The sequence below is a fragment of the Motacilla alba genome, chromosome Z (assembly GCF_015832195.1).
Source record: "Motacilla alba alba isolate MOTALB_02 chromosome Z, Motacilla_alba_V1.0_pri, whole genome shotgun sequence".
NCBI lineage: Eukaryota > Metazoa > Chordata > Aves > Passeriformes > Motacillidae > Motacilla > Motacilla alba.
The window spans coordinates 70,883,676-70,899,121 of record NC_052046.1 but is presented as its reverse complement, the minus strand read 5'-3'; the positions used below and the strand labels follow the sequence as shown (position 1 = coordinate 70,899,121).

Here is a 15,446-nt window from a genome sequence, read left to right as displayed (position 1 = left end):
CATAACTGTGATTATTAGGCTTAAGCTTCTCTCTCCTCACAAAAGAGAGCAACCTAAATTCTTGTTGGTATCCACATTTTCACAAGTATTTGAGGCCTACTTTTTCTAAGGTGAAAAATAGACTAAAAATAAGAGTGTTCTTTTTAAAAATCTGCTGCTGGGGAAGTGATGCTCCACTCCCACCTGATTGTCTGTAAAAACAAATCTTTAAGAGATTATTAAGCATGGGTCACATTCTGCATTCGCATACACTCACTGTATTTCTGTTTGCAGGTGACATCATGGAAAAGAAAGAGTAATTTTACAAAAGGCTCGATAAAATCTTACTTGGGAACTGTGAAAGGGTCTGGGTTAATTCTTGGCATTGAAATGTCTGGTCAGAACTCTGTTACTAGTTGCTCTCTGTCATCATGAAGGCAGTGACTCTGTCGAGCCATTTGTTTCCTCATCTCTACACTGTCAGGAATTGGTGGAATTCCTTACATGGAAAGACGGAAGCTTGAAAAGCAGAGGAGCCAACACAACCATGCTGAGTAGCCCTTGACAGTGACAGAATCCTCCCTGAAATCAAATGGGTTATCTTCAGTGTCAGGTACACTTCAGACTTTTGAGGCTTCCAGAGAGCAGACCCAGGTGTTGCTTAGGTGGTAGCCACAACCAACAAAAACTTGGAAAACCAGGTGTCTCCATGGCTTTCATGCTGTACTACTTTCCACAGAGCATGTCCCACTAAATGCTCAATGAATGCAAAAGACCTATACAGGGGAGAAAAGGAGCATTTCTAAATAGACTCAACGTCTTCAAGGAGCTGTACAATGACCCAAAAATCTCACTTTCAGCAGAAATTGCATGTTACAGGCTTGGTGTCATTAGCAGTTCTGATGGAAAGAAAGGATGACACTGAAAAAAAAAATCAGGCTAAATATGGCAGAACTGGAGAATTTTCTTCTCCCAATTACTGCAAATCTGGCCCAGCACTGTCTGCACAAAGCAACGAGGTAAAGACTAGTAGGAAGCAAGAACTACTTCCATTTAACTGTCCAAAGCTGTCAGAACCAAACCAGGTATAATCAATATGACACAGGGAGCAAGAAAGATTTTTGAATGCATTTATGCTAAATAGTCACTTGGGTAAAGAAGACAGCTAAACATTAAAGAAGTCTCCCTAAAAGAAGACAACTTCAGATGCCCCAGACCAATGTGTTTAGATACTGTATGTAAGAGGAGTGGTGGGACACTGAATGGTAACATGGAGCTGGATTTTGGCTTTATTTTAAGCAGAAGGAATTCCAAGCTGCAACCAACAAGTTTATGGCTAGTGGCTCTTACTACCTCCTTATATTTCTAACTCTGGTCTAATATTTCTAAGGGTGGAAAAACACAGCAGGACTTGCTTTAGGCTGCTGGAGAGCTGCATTTGTTCTTTTGTCACCAAGCTGGAGATGACAGCTGTGTATCACACCTTCTTGCAGAGACATAGACAAACCTGAGGGATCACTCAGGGTAGCACACCTGGAGAACAACAGTTTTGAGTGGAGGTACAGTGACAGTGCAAAACCTCAGGAGAGAGAAGGAAATAGCAACATTTTTCCTGATGGTCTCCAGAATGATGGAGAAAAAGAGCAGCAGTCTGTCTCCCACCCCATTAAAAGCTCACCCACTGATACTCTGCTTTCTTCCTCGCTTCACATACCTCTGAAGCAGCTAAAAGCAGATTTAGTAGCATGCTGTCACACAGCTCAGCATTGGCAAGAGCAGGCACACTTCTTTCAGCTTGACAAAGGAGACCCATGAATTCCCTCTAAGAGATTCAAAGACTTTTCCAGGTAGTTACCTGTTCAAAGTCTGTGGGGAGATAGCAGGGGAGGAGTTTTGCCTTCCCCCATTATCTCGTCTCAGACAGTGAACAATGATGAGTTCTCCTTCCTAATAGATCTTTGGGAAGGGAATCCATGGAAAGCTACAGCCCTGTACACAGCACACACAACATGAGAGACCTCCTGGTGCCCAGCACTTACCAGGACTAAATGAGATACCCCAAAGTTTCTCCCTTTCTGAGGATGGGAGCAGCTGCCTGATACTGATGCCATAGCACATCAACTTCTGTAATTGCTGGCATTTTAAGTAGTGGCTGCTTTTAGTGCCAACACTTCCTCAGTCCCAGATGTTCAGTGATGTTTTCACTGACTGTAGTGAGTCTAGTGAGTTTTGCTCCCCATCCACCTCCACCAAGAGAAAACAACTTTACAAGCCAGGCAGGACTTGGAAGCTCTCTCTAAACTCAGATATGTGCTAGATAACTGAGGTGAGGAACAGAACACAGGCTTTCTTCTGGGCATACTGAGCTGGGTGAGTCTCCATAGCAGGCAACATGAATCCTGAGCAGGGTTGGGGTTTTTTTGCGACTATGCCTGTCCCCAGGATTTCCAAGGACAGATTGACAGTCATATTTTGAAACCACGGTCACAGAGCAGCCAAAGCTGCAGACTGGGATTTGACTGGGAGGTGGGAAGCCATCCTCACCAAGGCATGGAGGTGCTCACACATGGACCCACGCCCAGGCTTTTCATCACTGAGTGACTTCTTCTCTGGATGCTGACCAAGGGAGTGGGTGAAATCACATTTCAGTGACCAGGCACTCTGACATCTCACCTGGCCCTCTCCTGGAGATGTGTTTACAGAGCTCTCCATCCACAGGCAATGGTTGGATCAGCCTGACTCACCACTGTTGAGATTCTTCCTGTGAGGATGAGTTTCTGATATCCTCGTGCACATCTGCCAGCAACTCATTTCACAGGTGGTTTCAAAAGTTCAGACGAGATGTAAAAGGGGTATTCACCAAAATTTATCCAGGTGGAGTAAGGCTTTGCATATGCATAACACAGGCATGCTTATGTCAGCACACTATTTATCCTTGATGCCAGATTTTTGGACAAAGATTGTCAAGAAGAGTGAGAAACTGTGTACAAACCCACTAAGAACTTATTGAGCATCTCTTGATCACTATTTGGTTTTTTTAACAAAACTCTTATGTACAATTCTCTTTTAGACACATGAGATTCTTGTAACTATGCCCATTCAAACTCAAAGGAGTTTTACAGATTTTATGTACCACTGCTTAATTTTATCTGTTTAATCATCCCAAACCAAGTCTATTTAAGGTGAAAGGTAGAAAGCCATTTAAAGATAGCACATGAATAATCGGTTTCTGTCTTTTGAGTGATTCTTTGAGCATTACCTAAAACAATCTGAAATTTGCTCCACACTAACTCTCTAAAACAGCAACTTAGAAAGAGGCCCTTTAAAAACAAATATTGAAAATGCTTAGTAAAGTGGCCCAAAGAGTCTTTGAATTGGTAAGAGTGGAGTACATTTCCATGTTTTTGTTCACGAAGGAGAAGAAGGGATTTCTGAGAACCAAAAAAGTGTTTGGGTGCAAAGCTTCCTTGTTTGAGGCATCTGCAAAAATTAACTAAATCAGGTGTGACATTGTGTTGTATATGTTAAGACATGTAATGAGAAGATAGGTAATATGACTGACTAATTAATATCTATTACAGATTCATAAAAAATAAAAAAGGCCAAATGCAAATTATTGGTCTTAACTTCCATTGGTCATCATGAAGACTTTAACATAATAGGAATTTCTACCCTGGGGGATAGACAGAGATTTCATCATTTTTCAGTAAAATGTAGAATGGGACTCTGATGATGAAATAATTTAGTACAGCTGTGCTGTGTATATGTTATAAGCAGCCCTTTCTTCCATCTCTAAAGAGTTAAAGAACTTAATTTCTAAATCTGTATTATAGTGCACGATGAAAGGCTTTGTATTTCAGCAAATTTTGTTGCTCAATACAACAATTTTTAGTTTTATACACCACATTTCTCTAAAACTTCCAAAGTTTCAAGTATCACCATGTGTTAAATGTTGACTTTTTTCCCCCTAACAAAAATCACTAATACTGATCTGGAGTAATGTTGGTATGGTCATGATATAGTCCTGTACATTCCAATGTGAAAATAGGTCCACATTTTCCTGCAAATGTTTTAATCTGTCAAGACTACTGTAATCCAATATTTTCTAATAAGATTCATCTGTATCTTACATAAACAGAGCTCCAGCAAATTGGACTTCACAAAGAAGAAAATGAGCTTGGTTAAGCAGAGATTTATTTTTGCATTAAGTATGCTTGGACCACCATACTCTGAGAACATGTAAATAGTAACTATGAATCTGGGATCCTGGATTGAGTACTCAACAATCTGTTCTTAGAGGAGATTGTCTCTCTCAGGAGCAGTTTTCAGAAACAAACTACAGTTTACAGTTGTCCAGCCAACAGCGAAGATGTTGGGCGAGGGCGACCTAATAAAGTCACCTGGAAGCTGCCTGATGCCTGATTGCTTCCTGCCCTCCCTTTGGCTGCAGAATGACCCGGCCAGGCTGATTTCCCAGCTGTACACAACAAATGATTCTTTGAATTAGCCATGGAAAGATGTGGGTTGGAAGGGACCTCAGAGACCATCTCATTCCAAACCCTGTTCCGTGGGCAGGGACACCTTCCAGTAGACCAGGTTGCTCAGCCTGGCCTTGGAAACTTCCAGAGATGGGAAGCCACAACCCTGGGTAACTTCTGCCGGTGTCTCACCATCCTCACAGTGTAGAATTTCAAATGTTAGATTCAAACTTGCTGTCTTTCAGTTTAAAGTTATTACCCCTTGTCCTGTATCTACATACCCTTTTGAAAAGGCTATCTGGCTTTCTTTTAGCTCCTTTAGACACTAGAATGGGCTGTAAGATCTGCCCACAGCCTAGTTTTCTCTGGGATGAACAATTTCAACTTTCCCAGTCCGTCTTCACAGGAGAAGAGTCCCATCCCTCCAATAATTTTTGTTCCAGCAGAAATAATATAATAATTCTTGTTCCAACCTGTTCCATGTCCTTCTTATGTTGTGGGTACCAGAGCTGGACAAAGATTGGTCTCCCAAGAGCACAGTAGAGGTACAGAATCCCGTCCTTGCCCTGATGCAGTCTAGGACACTGTTGGTTTCTTTGCTGTGAGCTTTCACTGCTGGGCTGTGCTTGGTTTTTCATTAACCAACACTCCCAAGTCCTTCTCCTCATGGCTGCTCTCCATCCATTCTCTGCCCTGCCTGTATTTGTGCCTTGGGTTGCCCTGACCCATGCGCAGGACCTGTGCCTTAGGTTGGAAATGGGTGTGTGTATTCTATTCCTGTCTGTGGAGCAGTTCTCTTCTGTCATTTGGGCAGTTTTCTTCATCTTTTCCACATCCAATCCTCCCTCTGGGAAATATCTTCTCTTAATGGGCCAGTGAATGTCACTGCATGGCTGATAAAATAACATCATCCCATTGGGAGATGCTCTGCCCAGAGGGAGGAGCCAAACATTCCTAACTGGATAGGATCTGAGATTTGGAACACCACAGTTGGGCTTTTCCCACTAAATTCCCAGAGGAGCTGGGAATTTCCAGCTTTTCCACTGGATTCCCAGAGGAAAACCAGGCTCATCTGGAGCCTGGATCTTCAGAGGAAAACTCCACCCTTCTACAGGATCACTGCTTCAACAGAACCCCACCTGCCACTCCAGGAGGACAACAGCCACCATTTCAATTGGATTGCTGCCACCTCCCTGACCAACAGGGCGTCAGGTTGTATTCTGACTCTGTCAGTAGGTTTTTTGGGTTTTTTTTTATTTTATTTAATTTGTATTTTTAATTTTCCTAGTAAAGAACTGTCATTCCTGCTCCCATATCTTTGCCTGAGAGCTCCTTAATTTCAAAATTATAATAATTCGCAGGGCGGGGGTTTATATTTTCCATTTCAAGGGAGGCTCCTGCCTTCCCTAGCAGACACCTGTCTTTTCAAACCATTCCTTATCCACCCAGTATTCCATTCATCAAATCCAGTTCAGGGACAAGGATCATGTGAAGGACAATGTCAAATGCTTTGCACAGGCCCAGGTAGATGATGTCAACTGCTCTTCCCTCACCCACCAACTCTGTCACCCCTTTAAAGAAAGCCACAAAATTTGTCAGGTGTGATTTGCCCTTAGCAAAGCTGTGTTGGCTGTCACCAGTTATGTTTTTATATTCCATGTGTCTTAGCATATTTTGCAGGAGGCTCTATACCATGATGTTTTCAAGCACCAAGACAAGACTGATTGGCCTGTAGTTCCCTCCATCTTTCTCCTTTTTACCCTTTTCTAAAATTGGGTTTTCCCCATTTCCACTCTATGAGAACTTCACTATTTTTCCACGACTTTTCAAATATGATGGATAGTGTTTAGAGCCTTCATCTGCCAGTTCCTTCAGGACCTCATCAGGATCTCCTCAGGTCCCATGTATTTGTGCACCTTCCGGTTTCTTAAATGTTCTCAAACCTGATCTTCTCCTACAAAAGATGGTTCTTTATTCTGCCAGTCCCTGCTGCCTTTGCCTTCTGTGACTTGGGCAGTATGGCTGGAGAACCTGTTGGTGCAGACCAAGGCAAAAAAGTCATTAATTACCTCAGCCTTCTCCATGTCCCAAGTAATCAGGTCTCCCATCTGCCTCTGGAGAGGGCCCACATTTTCTCCAGCCTTCCTTTTATCCCTCATGTACCTACAGAAGTTTTCTTCTTGCCCTTGATGTCACTGTCCAGGTCTAATTCTACCCAGGCTTTAGCTTTCCTAACCTGATCCCTGGATGCTCAAGCAGGCTTTTTTTTCTCCTCCCAGGCTACCTGTCCTTGTTTTCACACCCTACAAACTTCATTTTTGCATTTCAGTTTGCCCAGGAGCTCTTTGGTCATCCACACAGGTCTCCTGGGATTTTTGCCTGCCTTCCTCTTCACGGGGCTGCATTGCTCCTGAGCTCAGAGTAGATCCTTGAATATCAACCTGTTTTCTTGGGCTAGTCTTACCTGCAGAGGGATTTACCCCATGGGACTGTGCCAAACAGATCCCTGAAGAGGCCAAAAGCTGCTCTCCTGAAGCCTGGGGCAGTGAGTTTGCTGTTGACCCTTCTCATTGCCCTAAAAAAACCCTTTAAATCCAGCCTTTCATAGAATCATGAGATCTCAGGGTCACTGCAGCCAATGCTTCTCTTGATCTTCTCATTCCCCTCTGCCCCCGCCCTGTTGGTGAGGCAAAGGTCCATGACAGAAGCTCTCCCCATCATTTCCTCCGTCAGTTGGAGATGGAAGTTGTCATCAGCACATTCCAGGAACCTCCAGGTTCACTTATGTTCTGCTGTGTTGTATCACACACACCATATCTGAGTCTTTTTTTGTATTCATGACCTCAACACCCTTCCAATGACTCCAGCTGAATGTCAGCTGAAGTAGAAGGCTGATTAAGGCCCTGGATTGGGACTTGTTTCATCCCATGCTTTTCCAATGGGTTCCTATCTAAGCTAAGTCACTTTTACCTCCCCATGACTCAGTTCCTTACCTGTAAATTGCATTTGGATTTCTTCTCTTCATATATGACCTGCAACCTTGGTCCTGCATTTGGACCTCAGGCAGTCCTAAAAAAAAAGCAAATGCAATCCCAGGACAGAGCCCAAGAGCAACACAGAGAGAATGGTCATGTCCTACCTGCAAGAACTGTCTGGTACAAGCTGAAGAATGCCAGCTGAGATCTCTTACAGCTTCTGCAAGAGTTAACAGGTGACAAATCAGTAAATTAACAAGTTCAGAATTACCAGAGAACGAGAAAGGGAATTATGTGGTGGTGTCACCCAAGCACTGTCAATCTCATAAACCCAAGTACTGCTCATAACTGGTCTTTCCTTCTGACTGTGTTCTGACTGTGACTTGGTATCATTTAGATGTTGAAAATTTTGTTAGAAGTAGATGGGCAGGCTAAATTAATTCCAATATATTCCTTTTTGTATTCATATACACGTTTGTGCTTTCCTCTCATGCTGATGAAGTTATACATGCTGGGGAAATTTCCCAATCTTCTTTCTTGCCTGCATCTAGATCACAACTTCATAGAAGGCCCACAAGGCAAACACTGGCCTGAATTTGCTTGCACATTGCATGTCCTGATTCTGTGTCCATTTCAAGAGCTGTGTTAAGCAATATGTTTTGGACTGCAATGTCAAATGCACAATGGTGAAGACAATATAAGGTTAGGTCTTACAAACAACATCTCAGCACAGAAGCCACTGAGTATCTATTATAAAGCCTACTTTAGATTAAGGATGGAATCCTATTTTCTTCCACATGTCCCATCTTTGTATATCTTGACCAGCCAGCCAGAAGCCCAAATTTTCCACAGTTAAGAGCTACTTTTTTTTTTAATTTTCTTTTTTGTTCTTTTTTTTTTTTCCCTGGGAGTTTAATTTACATTTTGAGGTTTTTGTTTGACTGTTTTTTTGCGAGCGTTTTGCTTGTTTGTTTTCTGTTTGGTTGGTTGTTGTGGTTTTGGGTTTGGGGTTTTTTCCCCTATTTTTTTTTTTTTTAATTCCAGTTTCAGCAGGCTGTGATAGTGATTAACAAGAAAGCTTAACACTGCTGTTTGCACCTTGGTCAGCCTCTCCTTGACAATGGTTTGCTCATGCTGTTGTCAATGGCAGCCATCTCTCAGCGTAGACAAAATCTCCACAGAATGTTGGTCATAATTCAGGAAGTTGAAAGAAACTGAAAAGGGCCTCTGGAGGAAGTTTCCATCTGGGTGTTAACAGGACCTAACTACAGGAAAGCATTCCTGGCAAATCAGAGGAGAATCTCCAAAACAGAGAGGAACAGGACTACCAGGAAAGCAACAGCAAAACATTTATTATGGATGCATTCCTTCTGGTAATATTCTAAAAAAAAATGTTTAAATGGTGAAAGCACCTCCAAAACAAACCCAAGGTTCAAATACGTGAGGCATTGATAATTTCAAGCCAAACAGCTCATGTCTGGCAAGGTTAAAAGTAATGTACAGCAGGGTCATAGGTAAGAAGAATGGTAGGGAACGTCAGCTAGACCTTGCTGTCTTAACATCCTCTAATTTAAAGCAGAGTTCTGGTATAAACCCACCTTACTCCACAAAAGTGAGTTTTGCATGTTTTGCAAACAGCAGGAGAAGACTTGCAGAACTCCTTTACTTTGACATTTCATTTTCACTTTGGATAAAAAGATGTCACTTGGTGATGTGACAGCAGTGCCGTGTATTATATCTGCAGCATCACTGGCTTTGTCAAATCAACATGGATAATTCAAGGCTACTGCCTTTCCCTTTTAAAATACTGCTCTGCCTGGGTTTAATTTTATTTCTTGCTTACGAAACTAATTCTGTATGGGAAAAGAAATGTTAGAGCTATTGCACATCTCGGATTTCAGGAGCTCCTTAGAGGAAATAGTCATTCACAAAGCAAGAAAAATGTTTGTAGCTCAACTTTAATTTCTTGATTGCCAAGGAAATATTGCCAAGACACTGGGAAGATATTTCTTACCATCATCATCCTTCTGCACAGACATTAACTATCGTAGATACTGTTACTTGCAATAAACTTGTTTTCTCTGCTGCATATCCAGATGATCAAGAATTTTCCCTGCATTTTTATCTAAATACTGCTATGACTTGTCAGTGCACTAGTTTATAACTTCAAACCATAACAAAATATTAATGAATGTTTATCAGTCTTGAGGGGAGTGTTGAAAAGCAGTGAGATTAAATGACTCTCTAATGGTCATACAAGAGGACAGTGGCAGCTAAAACTGAATACAGAGCTTCAGTTCCTGCTCAAAGAATTTATGGCAGCATTATCTTTTCTAATTGCTAGACCAAAAAGTAACACCGTTTTTTTTTTTTTCCTTAAATGCATACTCTTGATTTGTTTTCCAAGAGGTCACAGGAGTTCTCAGAGTCTGGGGTAAGAATTCATTGTTGTAGGCTCTGTCCAAACTCAGCATAAAAAAAAAAAAAAGCCTTAAAAAGCCAACAGATAAAAACAGCCACAGCAGGGAAGGGGAAAGAAAGGATGGAAATATTTCATGGAGGAGAAAGAAACAGCAGAGCCCTTTTAGGGACTGTGAGGAGAAGCCATCCCCACACACCAGCCAGTCAATCCTCATAGCAGTGACCATGCAAACTGTCTTAAATATGGGGTTTGATGAAGAATTTGTGGTGGAAATGAGGCAGGGACTAAGGGAGACCCCATATCAAATTAATGCAGCAGCCCAGGGAAAGCAGAAAGGTTCCCTTTTGGAGATATTAAGTACTAAAGATGGAGATCAGAGATGGGAGATGTTATCTTTCAGTGAGTGAGAGGTAATAGGTGGGAAAGGTCTGAAGGGGCTTGTAAATGAAGGCAAGCAGGCTGTATCCCAAATGCTAAAAAAGGAAAAATAAGTGGATAGATATTAACTGAAGGGAGTTTCAGTCAAAATGACAGGTAGGAGAGATTTGTAAGAATGAGATATGGTGGCCAAAAGCTCTGCCAAAAAGCAGAATATTTGTGCTACAGCACAAGATGTGAGGACCCTGACCAGTTTGAAGTGATGTAGGTAGAGAAGACACAGTCTTGCAAAACATGATCTGAAAACAATGTGAAGATTAGGTTATAACATGGATCTAAGTTTGTGAAGAAAGTTGAAGACACTGCCCAGTGTGACAGGTGATTTTCCATTGTGATTGTCCGAACAGGCTGATGAAGAAGCTCAGAAAATGGCACAACTAAGGATGTGTTTTGGATGTGTATACCTTGGTCCAAGGACTGGACAACAGGGTGAGTTTAGAAACATGCTTAGATTCTAGACCAGACTGAAGAAGACAGGTCTGGGTAGCAGAGTTGAGTTCTTTGTCAACAGTGTATAATAGTGATGAAATTTGGAAAATGAAAACACCAGCTCTTTATTTCATATGTAGTTTTGTGTATGTGCACATATAAGAACATTATATAGTTATATAAGCCAGACCATTAGTACCCTGCTTCTGACAATGGCCAGAAACACATATAATTGCACCTAAAATGTGTTCTCATTCTAGAGGTAAAAATAATGTTGAATCACGGTCCAAAATACTTTATGTTGATTCATTTCTACACAGTTGTCTTCCTCTGATTTTAGCAAGGGCAGAGTTGTAGCAGATTCTACATTTTAAGAATCTTACTCCATGTGAAAGAGAATTGTGGGGATGTAAAATGGCAGCAGGACATTTCAATGGCTTTTTCTATTTATTATGATTTGTTCTATTCACTGATGTAAATCATGAGCAAGGCAAGAAGATTATGTGAATGAGTAAGAGAAGGATGAAATACAGAATTAATTAATCCATACACTACAATGCAGAACCTGCTTACCTTCCTGTGAAAACTTATAGAGAGGATGTTTTGGAGTCACAGTCAAACCCCCTTTTCCTTCACAGATTTCTGCTACTTATCTGCAACACAAGGTATTTGATTAAAGAAAATTAGATCCAAATTTGCATGACCCCTCACCCCTCTTCCCTTTCCCACACAACAAAACCTCTGTGAGTCCATTAAAGGAATACCCAGGAGCTGTTTGGACATTTTGATTTAGAGCACAGCAGAGCTCTGTGTATTACACATACCAGACTTCGAGCAGGGAGCAGCAGTGAACAACAAAGGGCTGTGGCTGCCTCCAAGAAGATACTTTTTTCTTCAGTCTGGTGGGTTGAACAAGAGAAAACTGGTGGCCACAGCCACCAAGGTGCACAGTCCTGTGTCCTCTTAGATGCTCAGACTGGCTGTTGGCTTCTAGAGCTGCCTATTTCATTTTTTTTTTTTTTTATGGGGAACAACTTCAATCCTTAATGCCTGGGATGGATGCAGTAAGAGCATATAAAGGAGAAACGTGCCAGCTACATCCAAAAATCTGTTCAATGCATTTCATCAGTCTTCACTGAGGTTAATGCATCCTGCCAGCTCTCCCATATGGAACAGCACCTTGCTCTGATGGAAGCTGCCTGGAGAACACGTGAAGAATCAGGTGATACTGATCAAGGCTAAGGGCTTGAGGAGTTGGCCCACTGTAAGGGAATTTTATATTATGCCATCTTGGATGAGGCAGTCCTCCATGGAAGGCAGTAATTTCCACGAGGTATGGTGACAGCATATTGGGGTTTCTGAACAACTGGAATCTGTTAGCTCAGGGTGTTCATAAGCTCTCCAATGCATTAAAGATCATATTGTTGGCTGTTTGTTGTAGATAAAACTTAAATCTAATGCAAGCAATGAGAAGATTCTAGCATTGACCATATCAATATTAGAAAGAGCATTTATGATTGTTGTCACACAAACACGCACAAAAAGAAAATAAAGGAAGCTCAGCCTCACTAACATTTAGAGATATAAAGCTTTTATATCCCTCGTCCTTCTTTCCTTTGTGATTTCCACAGGATTTTCACTTCCAGAGATGTTATGCACTTGCTTTCAAAGGAATTAAATATTTTCATTCAGGAAAGTAATTTCACAGCAAAGTAACAGAGAGCGATGTCCTGGGTATTCATTTTCCGAGCCAATCTTTCAAAGTCAGTTTGTGTTCCAAGAAGCAGAGAAGACATGAAGAGGCATAATTCCTCTGTACTTGGTTTCCACAACCCTCCTTCTCTGCTCTTCCCTGAGCACAGGCTGCCTGCGCAGAGAGCACATGAAAAGGAGTGCATGGAGCTGGAAGAGGAGAGCTCTGAGCTCCTGCACGAGGCGGCTGCGTGCTCCCCACCGCACCGAGCCCCAGCCCCGCACCGAGCAGTGGCTTCACCTTTCATGTGCTGCACTGAATGTGATATCACCATACCCATGGCAATAGTTCAGTCTATTTTCTCCTCACTGTTCTAAGAACTAAAGGAGAAAGCTCGGAGTCTAAGGTGAAAGAAGATGAGATGACTTACTTCCTTGGATACTTCTGTGCAGATGAAAAGCTAATCCTGATAAAACCAACTCTGAAATCCTTCCAACCCACCTTTAGTCAAGGTCACACATTATTAGACAAGCAAGGTTAAAGCCACACAATTTTCAGAACCAAAAGAGATGGCCGGGGGAGGGAGGAAAGGGGGGGAGTTATAGGAAGCGGGGGAAGCATCTCCCTCCTCTACTCACGGTCTTTGATGTGTTTCAGGAAAAGAAAAAATTAGAAACCTTCCTGGTTTTTCATGAGAGGTCCAGGGTGCGCTGAGAACTAGGTGGACAAACAAGGCCCTGGCTACTCCTTTGTTTTGCAGAGCAGACATGCTCCATAACCTTGAGGATGACAACAACATTTGTTCCTCACACAAAGATAAAGCTGGCCAGTGACTGCACTTCCCCCTCCCCTCGCCCAACCACAAGCAGAACAGGCAGGATGTCGAACAAAGAAGCAGCAGAAACAGCAATGAGCATTACGCTCAGATTAGAGGACATTCAGGGACTGTAAAAGATCCATTAAAATAAGCACAGACCCACTTTCAATGAGGAAAGGGTCTTTTCTCTCTTCTCCTTTGGTTTATATTGTTAATCTTTCTTCCTGGATGACTCCTCACAAATGCTTTTTGTTTTCTCCTGTGGTTTTACGTGCCAGGACTATAAGGAGGAAGGGACTGAGGCTCTTTCTTGGCAAGATTTCAAATCACTTCCATAGGAGACATAGACCCTATTGCCATCTCTCTAAGGGTATAAATTAAAGGAGTGGTGATGAGCAGTCCAGAGCAATTCAAATGCTGGTAAAGCTTAGGTCCTTCTCCAGTCCCTCATTACAGTGAACGCTGGCACCTGCTGCACAGGCTCAGCTGGAGGAATAAAACTACACATGGGAAGAAGTGGATGAGCAGAAAGCCTGCATTTACATTGCATCATCCCATGATGACACAGAAATTACTAATTATAACACAGCATGGAAGGGGAAAATAATTGCAGACAATTCCCATGACAAAAAGGCCACCTTTAGATTATATATATGTGCATATATACTCACATATATATTGGACATGTTTTGAGTAAAGCTATCATTTCAGAGAGGCAGCTATTTTATGTTGTTTACAAACCTTTTGCCAGAGTGAACGCTACTGTGATGGCATTTTTCTTTCAATTTATCTGTCTTCTTCCCTTATACATATTTAGGCAAATAAAAATTATTCTTGACAGACGTAGCCCACATGCCAGCTTCACATTTTCTGCAGGTAACCTATTTTCATTCAGCTTCAAGTACATCCTATAATTTTTATTCAGGACTCCAGCCATTTGTATCAAGTGAAAAGTTTTCAAGGTGCCTCACAGAGTCCCAAACACTGTTTTGGAAAAACACAACCAATCTGTGAAATAGATATTTCTACAGTTCTTTCACCTCCTTTCCTTCTCCCTCACAGAAGATACAACTGGTATATGTCCTGCAAATAAACATCTCCAAGTAACACAAAGTTGAGATTCTCATTCAGGCTTGGACTGAATTTGTATAGGATGAGATTTGGATTCACAAATCTAGACAAGAACATCTTTACTCCAGATGGATGCACAGGAAGTATCTGCTTCTTGAGTGTCAGATTGTGTCCAAGCCTGCACCACTCTGTGAAAGGGAATGAAGATGAAGGAGATTTTTCTTCTCTCAGAGGTCTAAGCCACACTGGCAGCCAACCTGTTAGCTCTCATTAGTTCTAGATGAAGCCCCTGATGGTGATGGCATTCTGCACTGCAGCCAATGAGAAGGATGATACTACTGATACCTGTTCTCATGTTTTGTGCTGACAACTCCCTCACTCACCTTTGTACTGAGGCCAAGATTCATACCCCCATCTTGGACAGAAGCCAAAAAGGGCTTTTAACTGTTTTTAGAGTTATCTTGATTAAAGCAAGTTAGTTTGTCAGGTTGTCTCCAAATTAATCTTCACCCAGTGTGTCCATTACAGTGCAGCCATGCCCATGCGGATAACTGGAAAATTACTTTTTCTATAAAACAAATAATCCTGGAATGAGGAAACTGTTTAAACAAGATGAATGAGCAGGTTCCAGATATACTTTTTGCTCTATGTAGCAACAGTACCCATGCAAACACCTGTACACATTCATAATGAAGGGGAAAGGGAATAAATGGTAGAGATTTTCAGAAATCAGTAGTGTTTTGGGGAAGCGGGATCCAAAGACTTACAAGTAACTGTCCTTTTCTGAAAAGCACTAGAAAAGAGGCCAGAATTTTTTTTTCAAATCTGACTCCTGACGCAGAGCTCCAATTGACCACCTAAAACCTGAGGACCTCAGGAGGTTTCTTGCTTTTCTTTATTTTTAATCTTAATCACAGGATTCCAGCTGTCATCAGCGTACTCTCAAAGCCAGATGTTAGATTCTTCTTGTCATCTTCAAAATCCACTTCCACTTAAATGCTACTCCTATGCTTCCCTGGAAACACTCTGACTTTGTGTTTCTGAGCCATCCCTCTCCCAGCATTTTTTATTTCTAGGTGGCTGCTGTTGTTTATCAGAGCTTTATGTGTGTTACAAAGCAGAAACAATTACATGGGGGAGGCCA

At 41.8% G+C, this 15,446-nt stretch overlaps 1 long non-coding RNA gene across 1 annotated transcript; it reads right to left on the bottom strand.

The window, feature by feature from the left end:
• Window positions 1-5,770: 5,770 nt before the first annotated feature.
• LOC119696194 lies at window positions 5,771-13,181 on the bottom strand. Its single transcript, XR_005255528.1, has 4 exons — window positions 13,053-13,181; window positions 11,295-11,374; window positions 7,451-7,652; window positions 5,771-6,488 (listed from the first exon to the last, which is right to left on the bottom strand). It is a non-coding gene; the product is annotated as an uncharacterized LOC119696194 (long non-coding RNA).
• Window positions 13,182-15,446: the final 2,265 nt, after the last annotated feature.